This window comes from Sceloporus undulatus, chromosome 4, assembly GCF_019175285.1.
Source record: "Sceloporus undulatus isolate JIND9_A2432 ecotype Alabama chromosome 4, SceUnd_v1.1, whole genome shotgun sequence".
Lineage (NCBI taxonomy): Eukaryota > Metazoa > Chordata > Lepidosauria > Squamata > Phrynosomatidae > Sceloporus > Sceloporus undulatus.
Genome location: NC_056525.1, coordinates 59,683,328 through 59,707,121, shown reverse-complemented (window position 1 = coordinate 59,707,121; position 23,794 = coordinate 59,683,328).

Genomic DNA, 23,794 nt, shown 5'->3' with positions numbered 1-23,794 from the left:
GACTTCAAACATGCTCTCGTTTCCCCAATTCTGAAGAAACCCTCTCTCGACCCCTCTTCTTTGTCTAGCTATCGTCCAATTTCTCTCCTTCCTTTTCTTTCTAAGGTCCTAGAACGGGTCGTTTATTCTCGCTGTATTAAGTTTCTTGAAGCCAACTCCATCCTGGACCCTTTCCAGTCTGGCTTCCACCCACGGCACTCTACAGAGACAGCCCTCACCAAGATCTCAAACGATCTCTTGTGGGCCAAGACAAACCTCTACTCTATTCTCATTCTTTTTGATTTGTCTGCGGCCTTTGACACTGTTGATCACTGTCTCCTGGTTGATTTACTCTCTGACCTTGGGTTCTCCGACTCTGCTCTCGACTGGTTTAAATCTTACTTGTCAGACAGTTCTTTTGCAGTGGTCACGGGTGGTCAGACTTTGTCCTCTGTTCCCCTATCTGTTGGAGTTCCCCAGGGCTCTGTCTTGGGTCCCCTTCTGTTCTCTCTATATACACTGTCCCTAGGTAAACTCATCAGTTCTTTTGGTTTCTCCTATCATCTGTACGCCGACGACACTCAGCTGTATCTCTCCACCCCTGACCTTTCGACAGGGCTTGAACAGCAAGTTTCTTCTTGTCTGCCATCTCTCATTGGATGCGGCTTCGGCGCTTGAAGCTCAACATGTCTAAGACTGAGCTTCTTGTCTTTCCACCTAAACCCACCCTTCACTATTCCTTTTCTGTTTCTGTCAATGACACTTCTATTCAACTGGTTCATCAAGCCCACAGTCTTGGCTTCATTTTTTACTCTTCTCTGTCATTTATTCCCCAGATCCAGGCCACTGCCAAGGCCTGTAGATTCTTTCTCCACAACATTGCCAAGATCCGTCCATTCCTCTCAGCCTCTACTGCCAAGACTCTAGTCCATGCCCTAGTGGCTTCGCGACTAGATTATTGTAACCTCCTTCTGACAGGGCTTCCTCTTTCACACCTCCATCCTTTAATCTCTGTCCAGTATTCAGCTGCCCGTATTGTCACATCCGCTCGCCGCTTTGACCATGTTTCACCTCTTTTATCCTCCCTTCATTGGCTCCCCTTCCCCTTCCACATCCGGTACAAGCTTTTATTATTGACTTTCAAAGCCCTCCATGGATTGGCCCCTCCTTACTTATCTGACCTTCTTTCTCCTTACATTCCTACTCGCAACCTCCGCTCTTGTAGTCAAGGTCTCCTGTCACAGTGTAGGACTACCACTGCCCCCTCCCAAATTCGTCCCTTCTCGCTTGCTGCCCCTTACTTCTGGAACCTTCTTCCCCCACATGCACACCTCATCACTTCTCTACCCAGTTTCAAAACTGAGTTAAAGACTATATTGTTTAGAGAAGCATTCCCAGAGGTTAGCCCCTCTCTGACCCAGGAAGCCTCCTTTTAACCATTAATTAAGAAGCCAAGCACTTCCTCCAGTCCATCTGCCTTGGTCCAGGCCTCGGAGGTGGAGAACTGCTGAACCTGATTCCATTCCCCACCACCACTCCCTTCTCCTTTTGTGTCGTGTCTTCTTAGATTGTAAGCCTGAGGGCAGGGAACCATCTAACATGTATGTACAGCGCTGTGTAAATTTACAGCGCTTTATAAATAAAGGTTAGTAATAATAATAATAATAATAATAATAATAATAATAATAACATTATTATTATTGAGGGAAAACCGACTCAAACTTAATCCAGAGAAAACGGAGGTACTAGTGATAGGTTCCCCTGGTCCAGGAATGACGGTGGTTCCACCTGTCCTGAATGGGGTCACGCTCCCCATGAAGGACTCCGTGCGCAGTCTGGGGGGTGCTTCTTGACTCGTCCCTTCGCCTGACTGCTCAGGTGAATGCGACGGTCAAGAGTACCTGTTATCAGCTTCGGCTGATTCGCCAGCTGCGCCCATACCTGGCCCAGAGGGACCTTGAAACTGTTGTACACGCTCTGGTAACTTCGAGATTGGATTTCTGCAATGTACTCTACATGGGGCAACCCTTATACCAAACTCGGAAGCTCCAAATGGTGCAGAACATGGCAGCGCGGCTGGTCACTGGTGCTCCCAGGACCAGCCATATAACACCTGTGCTTAAAGATCTCCATTGGCTGCCCATCCGCTTCCGAGCTCAATATAAGGTGTTGGTTATTACCTATAAAGCCCTAAATGGCTTGGGCCCAGGATACCTAAAGGACCGCCTCTCCCCGTACATTCCGCCTCGCACCCTCAGAACATCTGGGCAGCAACTCCTGAAGGTGCCTGGGGCTAAGTTGGCTGCTACTGCCAGAAGATCCTTTTCCACAGCTGCCCCAGCCCTTTGGAATACGCTGCCCACGGAGCTCCGCTCATCTACCACCCTGGCCCAATTTAGGAAGGGTCTCAAAACCTTCCTATTTAATCAGGCATTCCCCGTCTAAATATCCTGTGGGCCTCCCTCCTCTCTCGTGGCCGTGAGGTTGGGCTAAGGGTTTTTTTATTGTTTTTAAGGATTGTTGTTTTTATATGTGTTTTTAATCTGTATGCTGTTTGCACTTTGGTGCATTTTGTTAGCCACCCTGATCGTTCGGAAGGGCGGGGTATAAATAAAAATTTTATTTATTATTATTATTATTTAATAATAATAATAATAATAATAATAATAATACAGTAATTGATGTGCCCTTGTTTTTGTGGAAGAATAGCACAGTTAAAAGGAAATACTACCATGCTATTTTAGTTAACCCTAAGACAGGAACGTGACAGTTCAGAATGTAGCTGTAGAAAAGCCTTTTGTCAGGCAGACATTTGATTCTGTGAAGACTGCACATGGAACAAAGCATCATCTTCACCTGCCGTTGGTAAACCTCTGATCTCACAAAGCAGTTAGAGAATGTAAGGTATGTTGCATCACATGTTCAAAGGTTTGTTAGTAGAGAAGTGGTGTTTTAAAAAAACAACCTTTCATTCACTCCTTTCTCTATGAAACATATGCAGAGGTAGCCATCTTGGCCATGCAGGAAGATACTACGGGGTGCTGCAACATTCTCAGCCCAACCAAGAAGGAAATGCCCTAGAGCCATGAAACTTACATTCAATTTCACATATTCACCGCATAGTTTGATGGACTTGGCAAATGATCTCTCATGTTTCTTTCCCCCTTGCAAACAGTAACCTTACTACTTTATTATGTTGCTAGACTGTGTTGTGTTTATAGGCCAATGTGTGAGTTGTAGGAACCACCTAACTCTTGGTATGCAAGACAGGGCTCTGAATAACAAAGGCCCAAAACACATGGGCCAAATAAGGCAGCTTCCAGTCACTTTCAAGGCATGTCATTTAGTGTCCAGAAACCATGCCAAGGCTGCGACAAGCCAGGAAAAGCCGGCCTAAAAAGGTGTTGATTTACATCGACTCCTGGCCAGTGCTGCTTGGGAATGCAGTGACAGCCCACTTCAGGAGCAAGCTGTTTGGTCACTGTGGTCCCAGCCCAATTGACCATATGTTCCAAGCCAAGGTGACTTTGCTCCTGCTGCTAGTAGGTTTGAAATTATATTGCCTGTGATTTGCTGCCTGGTCCCTAAATGGCCAAGAAGAGGTCTCTACCTGTACTGATAACCCTCCAGCCCATTTTAATTGACAGCAGAAGTAACATCTGAGACAAAATGTAGACCTGTGATTCTAACATTGTCACTTTTCTTCTCCTTATATGATTTTTAACATCTTTGCCTGATGAGGAAGCCAGTGAAATTTCAAAACTTTGCATGATGTACTGTATATTTTTTGTTATTAATGTTATTCTAAAACATATTAACATATAACATTGTTTACATATCACACCCACATACACAAAACTTAAATTAAAATAATTCTTATAGGTGAATTCATTGCATACCATATTTGTTACTTCCTTTTCCCACAGCCTTTGAGGTAACTCCATCTTTAGCTTTATGCATTTTGACTATTTCTGTCCAGAAAATTTATTGGTTTTCTGACAATTTTATGTGTATTGCATGATTAAATTTAATATATTGTTGTAAAAATCATCTTTACATGCATACTTTTTAATTATATACATTAAACCACTATTTTAAAATATTTTCCTCAATTGTATTGTTTGTACTTTTGATGCCTTTGTTTGTTTATATGCTTATTCATTTCTTTAGTCCCCATGTAGCTATTTCTCCCCATTCCTGAGTTAAATAATCTGTTGTTTTGCTCCATCCCACAAATAATTTTTGGTGTTTTCATTTTGTATTTGCCTTGTTAATTTGTCCATTTCAATTACATCCAGTAATTTCAATAACCATTCTTTTATTAATAACTTGGCTTTTTCTTTTTTACACTTTTTCACATATACCTGTCTTGCATGATGTATTCTGTGCCTTTTGGCTGGTCCAATAAAGGTATAACTGTTCTGTAGATTTTGGGAATTTGTTTTACTTTACTTTCTCCAAAGATCCCCATCCCCTCCAGCATCACATTCTCCTTACTTATAGGAGATGGCAACAGGTTAAGTCCCAGCCCAGCAGAAACAACCTACCCTGCTAATTAATCCAACAACAACTTACTATGTTGCTCTAGGCTTCCCTGAATTGCATTGACAAGACCTAGCCCTGTTTAGTGTGAGAAATGGATTGGGCATCAAAACGGAGTGGAATAGCCTTAAGCTAGTAGCCACTTCGATCTCAGGGCTGTGCTCAGTTGTTCACTTTCAGTCTTTGTGTAGAGACTGTCAGACATGAATTCCCTTCGCTTTGGATTTGGCTCTCACCTTCCTTCAGCAAAGAAGCAAGACCCCAATTTGGAACAACTGATGGAATAGCTAATATAAAAGCCGCTGGGTGTCTTTGGCTGGTGAAGGCCCCATCACATCTTGTGCACTTGATTGCTTTGTGGCCTATACCACCATGTGACCATCTTGCCAGAGGGACTTGATATCAAGATTTCTGTTTGCCTTTGTATCCAGAGTACATTGATCTCAAGGCCCTAATCCTACTTTCGTCTCTGACAGTGAGAGCAGCAAATGAGACAATGTGCCTTACTGGGGCAACTTTACTGCTATTTTTTCAGTACATTTGATATTCAGAGAGGTGGAAGGGTGTGTGTGTATTTTAAAAAGGATACTATCAGACTAGGCCAGCAATGGGTAACATGCAGTCCCCATAACCCTTTCTGTGTCGCCCTGTGATTCCTCTCCTAAGAAAAAATAAAAATAAATGTAAGAAAAAATAAAAATAAATGGAAAATAATACCACCATGCCTTTTGAAATGAAATAAGTTGTTTTGTTTTTGTTTTGTATTTTTTTTAAAAAAAAACCCAAATACTGTTGATGTGGATTTTTGACCACTTTCAGTTTTAATGAAAGTAAATGGTGAGGCCAGTGGGGGGGGATGGGACCAAGACCCTCTGGTATATATACACATATATACACAACCCTAGCTGATTCCAATATTCTGTCAAAACTGTGGCACATGACGCATTTGGACAGACAAAGAGTCTACGGTTCCCAGAGAAAGCTCAAGTCTCCCAAGTCAGTGCTGTAAGGAGGTTTAATAACCAAATATACTAAGCCTACTTGCGAGGAGGGATACTTTTCCAATTGGATTTCAGTAATCCTGAGCATTACATTTCCTCATTGCCTTTTGGGCCCAGAACCCACTCCAAGGGGTTTCCCCTCCAAATTGATATCCATATACATATGGGCTCATTGCCCTGGTGCGATCAAGCCAATGTCCACACAGTGGAAAGAGAAGTTGAAGTTTTATTAGCTGCAGCAAATAGGTGTCAGCAGTCTCATGTCCCAAAAGACTGGCACGAAGAAAAGAAACAGACATGCATTCATATATACTTTTCAGTATGTTAATCACACAGGAGTCTATGTCTGCATAGGGCATAGTGTCATTAATTAGTAGGTCACATTTCTAAAGCATGCATACTAAACAGGTCATGCATTTCTATTCCATAAGGATCTTCCATTACCTAGCAACTCAAAAACTGAGGAGGGTTCATTTTGGCAAAGAGCTGAGTTTTAGAGCTTCTGATGCTAATAAGGCACCCAGACTTCAGGAACTCTGTATAAACTTGAGAAGTAATGCCAGGCATAATTAATTAATTAATTAATTAACATTTCATTTATACCCTTTTTTTTCTGCTACAGGAGCAATCCAAGCGGCTTATATGATTAAAAGAAAGTCAATAAACACTGCATACAGTCTGTACAATACTATATCTAACCCCCCACACTTAAAAAGGATTAAACATATTACAACTTAAAATCAATTGTTAAAATACTGATAATAACAACAATCTATTGGGAAATAGTAGAATGATACTTAAGTGAGGAGAATTCGTTAGCCAAATGTTTGGGGAAAGCCTGCCGGAATATTCAGGGAAAGCCTGCTGGAAGAGATCTGTCTTAACAGCTTTTTTAAAGCTGTCTAGTCTGGAAATTTGATGGATCTCCTCCGGCAAGGCATTCCACAATCTGGGAGCAGCAGCAGAGAACGTCCTCTGGGAGATTGCAGCTAGTCTGATCTTTATAGGTTGCAATAAATTCCTCCCAGAGGACCTGAGGGCAGGGTGGATTATATGGAAGCAGGCGATCCCAGGCCATGTAGGGCTTTAAAGGTAATAATCAACACCTTGCACTGTGCCTGGAAACTAATAGGCACCCAGTGAAGTGACTTTAAAATAGGTGTTATCCAGTCACTCCTGGATTTTCCGGTGACCAACCAGGCTGCCATGTTTTGTACTAATTGGAGTTTCCAGACTAGGCACAAAGGTAGCCCCATGTAGAGCCCATTGCAGAAATCGAGTTGTGAGGTTACCAGTGCATGTACTACAGTTTCTAGGTCCCTTACTTTCAGGAAAAGGCGCAGCTGGCATATCAGCCGAAGCTAATAACAAGCACCGTTGACCATCACATTTACTTGATTTGTCATCTGGAGCAACAGATCAAGAAGCACCTCCAGACTGTAAGCACAGTCCTTTGAGGAGAGCATGACCCCATCTAGGACTGATTTGGGGGCCCTACTGTAAGTACCTCCGTTTTGTCTGGATTCAATTTGAGTTTGTTTTTCCTCATCCAGGCATCAGCCACAGCTAGGCATAGCTAGGCCACACTTCATCAGCCATGTTTGCATTAGGCATCACAGTTTTGTCTCTATCATTCTCCTTGCCGTATTCCATTCTCTGCTTCTTTGTCAAGCTGACATTACCAGGGTTGCTTGCTATATTGAAGAACTACTGCAAAGGGCAGGCATAGACAGGCATATATTTTATATTCTATTCTGTTCTATTCTATTCTATTGGCACAATATTTTCTACCAGTATCCCATACTGGTTTACCATTTTCTCCCAGTATGCCTTATCAATATCATTCAGCTGACCATCCAAATTAATCTTCTGTCCCACTTTTTTTGCTCTTTTTAAAATGTCCCAGTTTCTTTTTCCTCCCACTTTTTCCTTTTATTCTTAACTGACTTCCATGGTGCAAACTATTCAAAGTGCAAGAATAGTTTGGACTCAGTTAACTCAACCAGGGTAAGAGGAAAAATAGAGCCCTTCCCACTAGCCTCAGGTGAAAGAAAACAGTTTCAGCTTTTCCTAGTCTGTCTGTTCTTCCTTGTTAATAATTTTTGCTGTCTTGACCATGCTCTCATGTTGCCTGGCCCCAGAAAAGTCCCAGTTTTTATTTGTGAACTGTTGCAGCATATCTTTTCACTCTGCATGGAGAGCAAAAATGATCAGAGGCAGTGCAAAATCTTTCTTTTGTTCTGTATCCTGCCCTTCCAGGATATTTTGGGTGACCTGCCCAGAAAGGCACCTCATTTCCAACCATTAATCTTAATTCATCTCAAAACTGGCAGTTGGATTCCATCTGGAAACCAGGCTCAGGCTGCAATTTCTGTGGTCCTCTTGGGACAAATTTCTAGGGTCATAAAATAGAATAATTCTCCTGAAAGTTTTTCAACCTCAAATTTCTTATAGAAGGGGTGGACAACTGTGAGATGCTAGGGGGCTACATTAGCTCCCCAGAGGACTTTAGAGGGCCACATCTTCCCTACTGTACTCCCCTGGGGGAGAAAAATAGTTTTTTGCTTAAAAATACTCCCTACCACTCCCTAGGAGGCCTGTGAATTCCACTTTGCCACACCTATGCTAGAGAGAGGTAAAAGAGGTGATGTCTTGGACATCATGAAATAAAAACGATGTGGATTTGCTGGATCCACAGCCCTGCTTGACCTCCAACCATGCTACCAACACAGTCTGCACAGCCTGCCCTCCAAATTTCAGGCTTTGATTTTTGCGGATTTGTTTATTCACTGATTTGATTAATACGTTCTCACTAGGTTCTGCAGCATTACTCTGCCAGAGGTCAACCATAAAATCACACTGGAGGGCCTAGAGATTCCTAGAGATTCTCTATTTTGTAAGTCCTGCAGCAATATATTGATCAGATGTTGTCCACACAGTTGTGCTGGAGGACCTAGAGATTCCTAGAGAGGTGTTCTCCCAGATTAAAAAAAATAGTGGGGTTGTTGTTTTTTGAGGTTTTTCCACTTTCACAGAGGTCCTACACCCCTAAGCGCCAGCAAATGTGGAAGGCCCACTGTAGTTCAGGCCAGCTTTGTGGCTAGTCTGACTGAATCCCCTAAACTTTGTGACAACATTTTTAAAAGTATCATGAGGATCAAGGACTGACAAATACCTCCACTGCTTCTCCTTCAACCCACCTGATAGCTCAGCTCTGGAAAAGTTGGAAGCTCCAGGCAGGGTCAAAAGGTTCCACTGTTAGATTTCCTCTCCTTTGGATGGCAGCCTTCTAAGAGTGAAGAATCATCAGAGTTCAGCTACAGTAGTTTAAAAAAACAACAACCCATGGACTCAGGCATTCATATAATCACTTGTCAAGTGCAGAATGCAGTTCTGTCACCATAGATTAACTACAGGCAACTCTCGTGTGCCTGGGTTTTGTTGTAAGGCCAGTTTTGCTAGAATATTTATTATCTTTGTTTGTTTACTTGTTTTTACCCTGTTTTCATCTACAAAAAGGAGTCACTCAAAGCAGCTTACAGACACTGAAAAAGAAGTAAAAACAATAACTAATCATTAAAATGCATTAAGAGAAAAGCAAAAAAACACACACACACAAAGTCTAGTAAACAATCAATAAAACAGCAGAAGCAAATATTTGTTGACAAAGAAATGTCTTCACTTGCCAGTGGGACACAGATAAAGAGCAAGGCAAGCTATCTAAAGCTCAGAATTTTTTTTTTATTTTTTAATTTTTTTTGGTATTATATCTCCAAAAAATTGTATCTCCCAGAAATTTCTAATCTATAGGATCAGCAGCTATATGGACTGAGGGGAATCTGGAAGGTATACTTTAAAAAGTAACTTTGTCAAGCTCTAAACCTAACTTCTTGTAACACAGATTTTCAAAAAAGGAGTGCAGCCAGCAAGAAGGCGTTGTTTCGTGTCAGCACTAAACATGTTTCTGATGGCAACGGCACATACAAGGTGTCAAAGCAACTGATCTTACAACGCAAGAAGGCCCACATGGGTAAGTTGTTCAAGCAGCCAGGTCCCAAGTTGCTTATCAGCAGAGGACATAATCATTTCGCATCTAGCAACAAAGACGTGGCTAGGCATTACTCCAATCCCCTCCTTCATGCTCTCTACCAAGAACATAATGGCCCTGGGAGGAGGGATGCAACTGCTCTACAATATGTTCAGGGAAGGGACTCTGGGAATAACATCCTTCACTATGACCAAAGCAACGCATGCGTATGCCACTAACAGGATGCCAGCCTTTGCCTGCTACTCAGTGAACAGAAATTACAAAAAGGCACAATGTCTGTTTAAAAGAAACAAATGGAAGGAAATGTGTGTCATGTGGAGGATACTGTTGCAGTGAGAAGAGATGCTCTTGCTAGCCTTTCCTATTTGTTATTGCTATTTGATGGTGACCCTCACCCATCTATATGTACCAGCAAGCAAGGATGCAACCTCTAAATATCAAATGTAAAATGAAAAGGATTAAGCTACACAAAATTAATGGGGGAGGGTATGGTGGGGAGAGTATGATGTCACTCACTACAAGTGATGTCTTACTTGTTATCAAATATGTACCTGCAACACATGTGTCAGAACTACACACAACACATCATTCACAACAGTAGCAGATGTGATGGTTGGTAATAATAATAATAATTTAATAATTTGTTTTATTTATATACCACTATTCCAAAGATCATAGTGGTGAACAGCAAGTAAGCTAATTAGCAAGTAAGCTAATTAGACAAATGTGTCACAGCAACAGTATTTTAGCAGAAGCTCTGCCTTCATGAAGTAAAGTAACTGAGTATCAACTGTGCTTTGGCCTTTCTTCAGCACTATTTTTTTTTTAAAGTTGAAAAATAAAATGTATGAATGTATGTGTGCATTGAATGGATATTTTTGTTGTTGTTAACTGCCCTCAAGTTGATCCCAATGAAAAGCATCCCTATGGATGAGACATCTCCAAGACTCCCTGTTCTCCACTGCTCTGCTTAGGTCCTGTAAATTCATACCCATGACCTCCCTAATAAAGTCAATCCATCTGACATGTGGTCTTTCTCTCTTTCTACTACTCTCTACCTTCCCTAGCATTATTGTTTTTTCCAATGAGCCATGCCTTCTCCTGATGTGGCCAAAGTATGACAGCTTCAATTTGATCATCTTGGCTTCCAGGGAGAGATCAGGATTGATCTGTTCAAGGACTCATTTGTTTATCTTTTCGGTTGTCAGCACTCTTCTCTCAGCACCACATCTCAAATGAATTGATTTTCTTCCTGTCCACTTTCTCCAATGTCCAGCTTTTGCATCAGTGCATGGTAGTAGGAAATGCAATGGCTTGTATGATTCTCAGTTGTATATCTTTACTCTTTAGGATCATCTCTAGTTCTTTCATGCCTGCCCATCCCATTCCTAGTCTTCTGATTTCTTGACTGCAGTCTCCATCCTGACTGATATTTGATCCAAGGTATAGGAACTTTTCTACTATTTTGATTTCCTCCATCTAGGTTGAACATATAATAATAATAATAATATAATAAAAACTTTATTTATACAATGGACCCTTGTTATACGCTGGGGTTTGGTTCCAAGATCCCCCGTGTATAACAAAATCCATGTATGCTCAAGTCCCATTAAATATAATGACATAGCAAAATGGTGTCCCTTATAAAAAATGGAAAATCAAAGTAAATTTATACTTTTTTGGAACATTTTCAAACCGTGTATGCTTGAATCCATGTATAAAAAATCCGTGTATAAGAAGGGCCGACTGTATACCGCCTTTCCACAGTGATCAAAGCGGTTCACAATACCATCAAATACAATTATACAATACAATTATACATCAAGTGCAAAATACGTAAAAACCGTAAGTACATATAATTAAAGAAACATTCTTAAAATCACACGTAAGAACATTAATAACATCTGTCAGTCATAAAAAGCATCTTTCAGCAAGCAATAATTTCTAATGGGAATCAGAAGGATATGCTGACTGGAAAAGATGAGTCTTTAAGGCTTTCTTAAAGGCATCTAAAGAGGAACTAAGCCTTATCTCCTCCGGGAGGTTGTTCCAGTATATGGGAGCTACAGATGAAAATGCTTTTTGGCGAGTTGATGCCAATCTCGTTTTAGGATATTCAAGTAAGCATTTCCCAGTAGTTCTGAGAGTGCGGGGCGGATTGTATGGGAGAGGCGTTCCCTCAAGTAACACGGGCCCAAGCCATGTAGGGCTTTATAGGTGATAACCAACACTTTGTATTGACCTCGGAAGCTAATAGGCAGCCAGTGGAGAGATCTCAATACCGGAGTTATATGATCTGATCTAGAAGTTCCGGTGACCAATCTGGCTGCAGCATTTTGAACTAACTGAAGCTTTCGAACCTGGTACAAAGGTAGCCCCATGTAGAGTGCATTACAGAAATCTAATAATCAAGAGGTCACCAGTGCGTGTACTACTGTTTCAAGGTCCTTTCGGTCGAGGCAGGGTCGCAGTTGGCGTATCAGCCAAAGCTGGTACCAAGCATTCTTGGCCATCGCATCTACTTTAGATGATAACTGTAGAGATGAGTCCAAGAGTACTCCCAAACTGCGAACTTTGTCCTTTAGGGGAAGCGTGACCCCGTCCAGGACTGGATGACAAATTTCCCTGTCAGGACTTGGGGAACCTATTACGAGTACCTCTGTTTTCTCTGGATTCAGCTTGAGTTTGTTTTCCCTCATCCAGCCCATTACTGACCCCAGGCAGGCGTCCAGAGGAGAGGTGCCATCCTTAGTCACTGTATCAGTCGGAGACATGGAGAGATAGATCTGGGTGTCATCAGTGTACTGATAACACCGAGCTCCATGCTTCCGGATGATCTCTCCCAGCAGTTTCATGTAAATGTTAAATAGCATGGGGGACAGAATGGCACCCTGAGGGACGCCTGATGTTAGCTCTCTTTTACGAGAGCTACTGTTCCCCAGCCTCACCATCTGGAATCTTCCTGAGAGGTAGGAACGAAGCCACTGGAGCGCAGTGCCCCCCGATACCCAACTTTCTCAGGCGTTCCAGAAGGATACCATGGTCGATGGTATCGAAAGCCACTGAGATGTCCAAGAGCACCAGCAGGGACACACTACCCCTGTCGATACTCAGACGGAGATCATCGACTAAGGCAACCATGGCAGTCTCAACTCCGTGTCCTGCTCTGAAGCCAGTTTGAAATGGGTCCAGATAATCGGTTTAATCCAAGACAGCATGGAGTTAGAAGGCAACTGACCTCTCAATCACCTTGCCCAAAAATGGTAATAAAGAGATGGGTCTGTAATTACTCATCTACAAGGTGTCCAGAGAAGGTTTTTTCAATATTGGTTTTACTATGGCCTGTTTTAAGGTGGATGGAAATGTCCCTTCTCGGAGAGAAGTATTGGTTATAGCGAGTAATGAAGATTTTATTACTTCTCCTCCCTGAACGGTCAACCACGAAGGGCAAGGATCGAGAGGACAAGTCGTCCTTTTTACACACCCAAGGAGCTTGTCCATGTCCTTGGTGTTCACAAACTCAAAGTGATCCAGAATAACCTTGCTTCCAGAGACACTGGAAGCCTCTTCGCATGATTCTGTCAAAAAACCGGCTTCAAGATCAGCTCTTATCTGAGAGATTTTATCAGTGAAAAAGTCATTGAAAGCGTCACAGCAGGCTCTAGTTGGTTCTAGTAAAGGGTTCAGGGCAGCCAGCAATTGAGTTAATTCCCTAACCACCTTGAACAGCTCTGCTGGGCGAGACTCCGCCGATGCAATCCATGCAGCACAGAACAAATTCTTTGCTGCATCGATTGCCACTCCATAGGAACGTAACATGTTCTCATGGAGTGTCTTGTCAGATATGCGCTGGTGTTTCTGCCAGTAGCGCTCTAGTCGTTGTGCAGCCCACTTCATCTGGCGTAGCTCTAATGTATACCAAGATCTTCTATTAGGAGCGGGCTGGTAAGGACGCTCGAGAGCGATACTGTCTATTACCACAGTAAGGTTCTTATTCCAATTATTAACCAGGGTTTCGACAGAGTCGCCATTATTCCCAAACATAATTCCCTCTAGGGCTTCTTGGAACCTTTTGGGTTCCATCAGCCTTCGAGGGCGAACCATTGTAATGGGTCCTCCACCCCCGAGGGGATTTTGGATAGTGGCATTTAGTCCAACCTTGAGCAGAAAATGGTCCGTCCATGACAGGGGGGAGATATCATTTATCTCCGCCCATGGATGTTCTCAGTCTGTACTAAAGACCACATCGAGTGTATTACCAGCACAATGTGTTGGACCCTGGACCAACTGGGACAGGCCCATGGCAGTCATGGAGGCCATGAACTCCCGAGCTGCATCGATTAGTTCTTGTGAGCTGGCCCTGAAGGGGATGTTGAGGTCCCCCAGCACAAGAAGCCTGGGGGACTCCAACACCAGCTCCGAGACCAGCTGCGTCAGCTCGGCCAGGGAGTCTGTTAGGCTACGGGGTGGACAGTAGACCAACAGAATCCTCAGACTCTCCTTGGCCTTTAGGATCAGGTAAATACACTCGATGTGTCTCAGTTTCAGAACCGGGTTCCTGGTCAAGGTGATGTGACTTTTATGGACAACAGCCACTCCTCCCCCTCGCCCACTTTCCCTGACCTGCTCCTTCACTATGTACCCAGCTGGGAGAGTTTTAGCCCAGGTCACACCGCTATCCTCTCCCAGCCAGGTTTCAGTGATACATGCCAGGTCGGCATTATTGTCGTATAATAGATCGTATATAATATGTGACTTATTTTTCACCAACCTAGCATTACATAGGAGCAAGGTAAGGGTCTGTGGTATGTTTGGGACAATCCTCGGTTATTTTGGGTTAACAGGGTGATTGGAAAATGGGATAGATATTAAACATCGATCTCGTCTTCCTCTAGATGTTCTATTCAACCTGTTAACGCTATATCTCCCCAAGCCCCGCACAACTCTTATCAGTGCTCCCTGGACACAATTTGTCTTTACATTAATATCAATATCCTCTTTCCTCATAACAATAATCTCCTCTACATTATTGCCTAATTGCTGTATTCCTGGTAGGTTTGCCATCATGGTAACTAATAATATAAGGCAATAGATAGAAAGAAAAGCAAATCCTAATTTTTTCCCCTTAACTGCAGCCATAAGTTAAATAAAGATTAAACAACTGTTACTTCTGTATCGTTAACAGTATTGGCTACCCATTAATAGATTTTGTTCCAGAAAGCCTATGAGGCATCTGAATAGGGTTAAGGAGTTATAGTGCCTTTGTTGTATTTTAAACTCTCTACCAGTTCAGCAGAAAATCCTATCATAGACAGATGTTTAAACTAACTAAAAGACCGACAGATGTAAGGTCGCCGCTCCCACCGGCGCCTTCCCCTTCTCCGCCCTCAGTCCCAGCACTCAGGTGGTGCTCTCGCGCGGGTGCGGATGCACGCGTTCCCCGGTGGCTGCATATGTAGGTCCTTCATAATATCCTACCATCCCCAAAGTATCCAAAACAAGTTATGTGGGAATTTCCCATTCTATCCTGTTTGCTGTAGCTTAGGTTAATAGAGAATGACTGAAAGAAGATCACCTGGAGTAGTCTGAACATGAATCTGTTTCGCTCAGTCCATGATTGCCCTTCATTCCATCTATTACTCCAGTTCTCCAGAAGTGTCACTTCTGTGAAAAAGTTATTACTCCTTTCCAAAAAATATGGTTCCCCAAATAATTAATCATTCTTAAAATCAAATGAGCCATGGAAATCCAAGCTATAGCACAGAGTTACACAATATAATGGAACATCCAGCTGACACTGTGAATACAGCACAGAAATAATTTGGCAAAAGACAAGGACAATTGCAAATGAGTGGAGGGGGGGTTAATGGGGGGAGAAAAGAAGGAAAGAGAAAGAAAAGGAGACCTATTGCACTGAGCTGAACAAGGAAGTTTTGGAGAACAAAGAAGAAAATTTAAAATATCACCCCTCACATCACCTTGGAGACAAAAGGAAGTCTGCGGCTTGGCCAGGTGATACATTTGCACTTTGGTGCCTGTGTAGGAGAAAGATATGGAAAGCAAGGTCAACCTAATGAAAAGAAATGCATTCCAGAGACTATCTCTGCCCAGCCTGCATTTACCAGGTGTACTTGGCCTGCATGCAACAATGACAGTTTGACCCACCGAAGTTTCCTTTCAAGGGAGACATTAGTATGACTGACTATAGAATGGGTCTTAAAAATATATCATCAGTGACATTTGACAGGCACAGCAAGAAGCCAGCATTGAAGAGTATACGGCTTGCACTCTGATTCAATGCATTTAAAATTGGGAGGGGAGGAGGGAAGAGGGACTGTTTCTCAGTTGCTCTGTATTGATCTCAGTTTATCAGAAATGTTCTAAAGCATGTGGTGACCTCCAGCTCCAGTGATTTCTGGAAGAACCAGATTTCAGTTTGACTATAGAGATTATCACACAACTTTTTCTCCCAAACTAGGAATCGGCTGGGCATGGGCATAAACCACTTTAAGGTGGTTAAGGTTCCTTAGGACTGAAGCATGACTTCGACACGTCTTCCTGCCTCCTAGGACGCATATATCATTTAAATAGCTTACCTCCAAAGTGACCCGAAGCAGCTTTATCTTGGCCTGTCTAGAGGGGGATGGGACCCTTAGCCTTGGGTCCCACTCCCCTCTAGGGAAAAAGGCAACATATAAAGGGAATTTATCAAACAGCTTCACTGGAGCTGAACTGAATGACACCAGTTTTGCTGTGCAACCAAGACTTCTTTGGATGTTGTCCTAAACAACCTTAGAAAAGATACTACTTTGGACTACAGTATAACTCCCAGAATCCTGATGCCAATATAGCTACTGATGATCTTGACTAGGAGATTCTGGAAGCTGTAGTCCAAAATAATGATTTTTTTTAAAAAAGGAAAAAAAAGCTCTAGTCCTAAATGTATATAAATTCAAAATTTAAGCTAGAGCTGGAGTCCTAAAGTCATTGTCAAAATGTTATATGCTCTATGTCTTAACTATGGTACTAGACCTTTGATATATAGTTTGAAAGAAACTTTGCAGTTCACTTCCCTAGGATGATGTGAGGACAAATTCTTAGAAATGAAAGATATCGGTAGCCAATCTGACAGCCTTTTAAAAAATACAAGGCACACTTATATTCTATCTACCTTTCTTTCCAGAATAAATAGCATACATGGAGATATATCTTTGTCCTTGCAACAACCATCTTGTGATGTTATTACAGCTAAGTGACTTGTCCAAGGTCACCTTGTCAACAACACAGTTCAGTGTGGACCATGTGGAATCAAGATCTCTCCTGTCCACTATGTCACACTGATCCTCTGAGAACATGTGCCTTTGTGACCATAATGTACTTGAACTTTGAAGTGCTGGAAATGTAAGTAGATTACAAAGGGACAAATGGAGCAACCTATAATTGCTGTGCTTTTGGCACACTTCATATAAATTACACCATGTTATTGGCTGCTGCTGGATACTAGGTGGTAATAAAAATGGTCTTTTCACTGAAAAGAATATTTTATGGTGGGAACAGACTGTGTGAGAATAATATTTCTTATCACGCAAGCAAAACTGAGAGCTAGAAAATCCAACTGCTGTAGGGAATGGTGGAAAACGTTTAAGTATTTATTTTATATCCCATCCTTCCCTTGGCATGGGGTCTAATCTAATTAAAAAAGAGATTGTTATTCCAGACTCAAATCCATATACAAAAGAAGTTACATCCATTTTCTTAGGTCAGACATGTCAGGGATGATGGGAGTTGTAGCTCTTCACCTCTGGCTCTAACTCACCACCTTGTTATGCAGCGGTGCTGACCAGCTTTGGTCAGTGGTTAATGCTTTTCTTCCAAAGCAGCAGAGTTTCAGAGAATAGGCTGAAGACCCTGACAAACTCTCCAAGCCTTCTCACTCTTCTTCCTGAGATGTCTCCAAACTTCTCCAGGATTCTGCTGGCTCTTGTATCTTCACTCAAGACACCAGACAACTCAGTAGTCTTATATAAAAGATCTACTTTATTCTACTATATACAAATACTAATGCCCTCTACAATCTCCAAAACACTCCAACTACCCACACAGTACATTGGCAAACATTGCAATTATTATAGCCATTGTTAATCACCACCCACTTAGTCAGTTTCCACCCAGTGGGCGTGTACATTCATTTTGATTGGTTCACATAGTTCAACCCATACTTAAGAATTTCATCATTTTACCTTGTACACTTAATGAATCTCAGGTGTTTCCAATTGTGCATTCTACAATTCTGTCCTTGACATTCAAGACTTCTAAATTACATTAGCTTTTTCATCTGTGTAGCTTCTTAATTGCTCTTGCTTAGTCATTGTGACTTTCACATACATGTTTTATTTCTACTACTGTATGTCCCATGTTGCATTTTCCTTAACAAGACAAAAGTTAAAAGCAATCTGAAATCTGGAGAAACAAAGAAACAAAGTGGCATGGGTGTGGGTGTGGACACAACCAAGCAGACAGCAGCAATCCAGGGATATCTATATATCAACTGGCTCTGATTTTGTTCCTTCTGCTGATGACATGGGGCTGTCAGGTACTGTCAATGTAATTACAGAAAATAGCTACAGGATAAACATCAATGAATTTTGAAGAGTAATTGTGCTGCAGCCTCAGGACCTTTTCTGCATATCAGGTAAGCACCAATTTTAGCTTTTTGCTTTCTGTCAAGCTGAGGAATTTGTAAATCCACTACTCCTTCATTTCTCCATCATCCAGTCACTATTTCTTGGGAGATCAACTCACAGAGCAAAAATCCCCAGGATGGTGGCATTTAGCAGAGCAATCTAGGCTGCACTATTAGATGAAACTCAGATCTCATATCAAACAAAAGCTACCCAGGTTGAAAATTTGAAAGATCCCAAGGTATTCTTGTTACATTAATCTCATTATTTCATTTCCATGCATCTCTGTACTTCTTACTGCTATTAATCATACTTTTCATTTTAGTACAAACTCGTTCCTTTCTTTTAACTCAAGTGCTCAACATTACTGCCTTCATTTAGGTTCAGGACAGAACATTACAGTTTTTTAATGCATTCCCAAAAAGTCTAAGGCAAACTTGTACTCAGTGTCCCAACAAAAAGCCCCCTCCATATACCTCACTCTGCTAAAAATGGCTATCTGAGTCATTAAGACATAAGAGCAAGCATTTCTAACTGGAATGTCTAATCAATCATATCAGTCCAATGTACTATGTGACATGGAAGCGGATTCATCTTAGCTATGTGCCCACTGAATGGGTCTTCCCATTTGCACCAACGCAGAGAGAGTGTTTGGTGACAGCCACTACCTTCTTCATGTAAGGCCTGGCCAGTGTCTCTCCAAACACTTGGGCAAGTAAGCATGATGGATGCATTAAAAGATCAGTCTGTAAACATGAAAAAATCTTCTTGGCCATGTGAGGACCAGATGTAAGAGTACAGATATTTATTCAGAAATTCAAAGTTTTCTACCTAAGAAAGGTTGGCTTCTTACATGACAGGGATTAACTTGGGTCTCAAGGGAAGTTATTTCTCTGTTGCTAATGAAGTTGACATTTTATTACTTGTCTTTTATTGTCCTTTTTCCTCTGGTTTCCACATGGCAAAGAGAGGGGAGGCCTTTCCCTACACCGAGATCCCTCCAGAACTGTGAACTACAATAATAATAATAGTACAACAGAAACAACACCTGATACAAAATGCAGGCCTATGCTTCTACCATCATCACTCTTCTTCTCCGGTATGATTTTTAAACATCTTTTGCCTGATGAAGAGGCTAGTGGAGCTTCAAAAGCTTGCATGATGTATTTTGTGCATTTCCATTGGTCAATAAAGGTATCTCTGTTTTGTGGATTATTCTGCTGTGCTGGGTGATTAATCATCTACCTATCTGCCTGCCTTCTTCTCCTTAATGGTGAACCTAGCAGCTGGCAGCTTCCCCTATGTGTGAAAAGCAGGCTGCAGTATGGCAGTCCCTAACATCCTCTAAGAGTTATACACAGACATGCATTTTTTCACACATGTGCCAAAGATTTAAATGTCTCTGCACTCATGTGTTATTTAAAAAATCTGGGCACTGAATACATATTCAGTATTCTGAAGTAGGAAAGATTTTATGCAGAAATAAAAAACTCAACAGGATTTCAGATGCTGTAAGGCTCCAAAACTAGAGCCTGATGTGATAAAATTAGTCAAGAGTGAGACGATTTTACTGATGCAGTTACATTCAGAAAGCTTCCTTTTAAAAAAGAAATGTCCTTCAGTGATCATCTTCATTATGAGGCAAATGCTACCAAACTTGTGTGGAATGTGTTCACAATCTAAAAACCAGATGGGTTATGAGATAATGTTTAGTATCTCATAAATCAGGGAGCGGAAACATATGGCCATTCAGATGCTGGACCCATGCTTTAAAAAGTTACTTTTCTAGACAACAGCTTGCAGAATTTTCCAGACAGTGCTAGCTGGAGAAATCTTGCAGTTGTATGAAAAATATTTTTTAAAACTCTTTGTTGGACTGCAACTCCAACCATCCATTCCTTTATGACTGATGGGAGCTAGAGTACAACAAGATCTGACAAACTACATGATCTTCACCCCAGTCATAAAGGACAGCCTCTTTAGTGAGGTTAAGTGCTTGATAGATTCTGGGAAATTGTTTACAATGTGGCAGCCATTTCTAAATTCACTGGCACAATTATGTGAAGTGTGGCAAGGTGACCCGTTAGCCATCCTCCCACTACTATTGGTCTGTAAAAATGTTATTATACTTATCTTAGTCATATGTGTTACTGATGATTAACCCTTTGTAGAATCACAAGTGTTCAATTTCCAAAGAAGTAGCCATGTTATTCTATAGCAGCATAAAAAGGAGAAAGGAAAGGGGGGCATAGGAAATGTGGCAACACCTTTTAGGCTGATTTTTATTTTTGCATGAGTTTTCATGAATATAAGCCTAGTTTTTCAGATGCAAAACCAAGTGGTATTATAGCTTCAGGTATAAAGCATATTTATATAATTGTGGAGTAGGATAAATTTAAAGAAAGGAAAAATTGGGATCAAAGAAGTCTTTCCAGATTCAATAATGGACCAGGAAATGACAGGGTGGAATTTCCTCTGAGAAGGACAATATACACTTCTGTTCTAAAATGGCATTTTTTTTACCAGCCAGGGGGATTTGCTCTGCCATAAATCCATAAAGATATTCCAAGCTCAAGATGAGGAGCGGCGATAGTGGGACCCTCCCAGTATTATTAACAACAAACCACAATTTTCTATGTTGGCTAGGGGGTTCTCTGCAATGACGAAAATAATTGCATCACATTTTCCTGGTCCGTAAAACCCCAGGAACCTCACATACATCAGCATATCCAGCCACACATTTCCCCCAGGTGATCTCATCACAAGAGGATGGTCCACATATCTTTCACATTATTTTAAGCCACACAGCCAGTTACTACATCACACCTGTCATCCTAATTCCATTTAAATAGCATAGACTGCCTTGGAGGACTCCAGAGCATCATTTCTCCATCCTGGGGAGTGATCTCTATCTGTATGATAGCAAAGGGAGAGATCATCAGCACTTCACAGGACCTTCTCAGTGCCTCTTCAACATGCACAGAAAGGTAATGGATCTAGCTTAAGCTTTAAAATCATACTTCATTCCCTGTCCTGACAATACTAATGTTGAAATAACAAACTGGAATCTTTGCTCTGTTTATTTCCATGATTCTAGTCCTTTCTTCTGTACACAGTTGCCTTCTTTTCCTTCTCCTTTGTATTTAATATTGCATGCCACTTACACTGAGTAGCCCAAATGTACTAAATAATTTGAATACTCTGTGGATTTGCCTTATTTCCCTAAATTGCACATGTTTGGTATTTTCTGACTACAAAAGTGTGGGTGGATGATTTTGTGTCAGATTTGCAAACAAATTAATGCCAGAATGATCTGTCCTAAAAAGAAGCAGCTTTTTTCCTTCGGAAATTAAAAGATGATGAAAATTTCAGATCTGTATAGCCAGAGACCATTACACAGGCTGCCTGAACTCAGCAGCTTCAATGAAGAATCGTTTTTATGTTAATTATAGCCAATGCTTTCAGTCTATTAAGCTAAATCAAAACAGGATGTTCTTAATCGGCAATAAGTGTGTTCATACACAAACCACTATCAGACAAATTAAGGATATGAATTACAACTGATTCAGTTATTTGAATTTCAGTTTGTGTAGAAGCAAGAAGCAAGCCTGCAGGCATGTATTATGGAGTCAGAGGGGCCTGCAAGGGAAGGATAATGCAGGAGTGGTCTAATGCTGATGACACTTAGGCCTGTTACAAACGGGCCTTTGCGGTGCCCCCCGTCACATACTAGGGGTTGGCCAAGGACCTAGCGTCCATACCAGCCTCACCCCTAGCACATGACGGGGGCGTAATAATGGCGGTGCCCTATACACACGGGCGCCGCCATTTTGACGTATTGGACGCATAGTGTCCGTACATCATGCCCTGGATGTGACGCCACGAGTGTGCGAGTAGCGCCTCGCAGCATCCCATCCGGGGCACAAGAAGAAGCGCCATTTTGCTGCATCCAGGAACTGCACGGTTTGGCTGCTGCGGTTCCCAGACGTAGCAACCAGTGGCGGCAGCAGAGCACTGCTTTTCAGCGGTCTGTAACCCGCCTTAACTCTCATTTTTTTACCACACTCAGCTGCAGACATCCAGTGCCTGGATGAAGGAATGGGTTGGATGTGGGCTAATAAACAGAAACTGAATCCTGATAGCATGAATGTTCTATGGACTGGTGGTCCATGGTTCCAAGAATTGCCATAAATGGGGTTGCATTCCCCCAACAAGAAGCAGGTAAGTATCTTGGAAATACTTCTAGATCTCTCACTATCATTGGAAGCTGAGGTGAATTCTGTGCCTTAGAGTGCTCTAGGGCCATTTTCAACAGATCCACCAGTTAGTTTTCCTAGATAGAGGTAAATAATAATAATAATAATAGTAATAGTAATAATAATAATAATAATAATAATAATAATAATAATAAGTGCTATAGCCCGCCCAATCACGAAGAATCCGGGTGGGTACAACAAAAAATACAACAAATTACAATAGAGTATAAAAAATCAAACCCTAGACCTACCACCACCCCCCATTCCCAGTACTAAAACAGAATTAAACAGTAAAAATATTAAAACATAAAAACATAAAACATTAAAAACATTGAACAACCAAAACCAAAAAATAGGCAGAAACATTGGCGGGGGAAAATAGACAGATGAGGGGACAAATATCTCTATATCTGGGAAGGGTAAAATAATAATAAACTTAACCAGATATCCATGCCTAGTAACTTGCTAACTCTTGCAATATGCTCTTCATGGGACTACCCTCGAAGATGACCTGGAAGCTGCAGTATCTGCAAAAAACAACACCTTAGTCACTGACAGAAACATCAAAAAATAGTTTCACAGTTTTAAAGGATTTGTGCTAGTATCCAGTATGATGCTAGTTCAAATTCCAGGTGCTTGTGGTTGTGCATTTAGACCTACATGACTTGGAACCTCAAAACATGAAAGAGCATTTCTCCCCATATATACCTCTCTGAGAATTTATTTAATTTATTTAATAAATAAAAATAAAATAGATAAAACACTGTGTAAAGAAAGCAGGGAGGTGAAATACTGGAGTAACAGAGAAACTTCTTCAGTCCCAGAGAACTATTTGATACCATAGTAGCAGAGAAATTCACATCAACATACACTTTCACAAAAAGATAAGATAAAATAAGTGACCTTGAGCCAGTCGTGCTCTCTTAGCTTCAGAGGAAAGCAATGGCAAGTTTCTTCTGAACAAATCTTACCAAGAAAATGCCATGTTAGGTTCGCCTTCAGGTCTCCATAAGTTGGGAATGGCCTGAAGGCCCATAACAGTAACAGCAGCAGCCAGATCAACAGATTAACTTTGGCCTGGGACAGACCACCCAAAAAGGGTGGCCTGCCGGCGGCCTTTTTTCCTCTAGAAGGAAGCCGCAGTCGCCAAACCGCACGGCTTCCCTGAGGAGGAAAAAGAACCCGAGAAAAGTGGGCTCTTTTTAAGCCACAGGGGCGGCATAAAGAGTGCGCCACTGGCACACTTGTTACGTAAGCGCTACATGGCAATGTGTGGATGCCATGCAG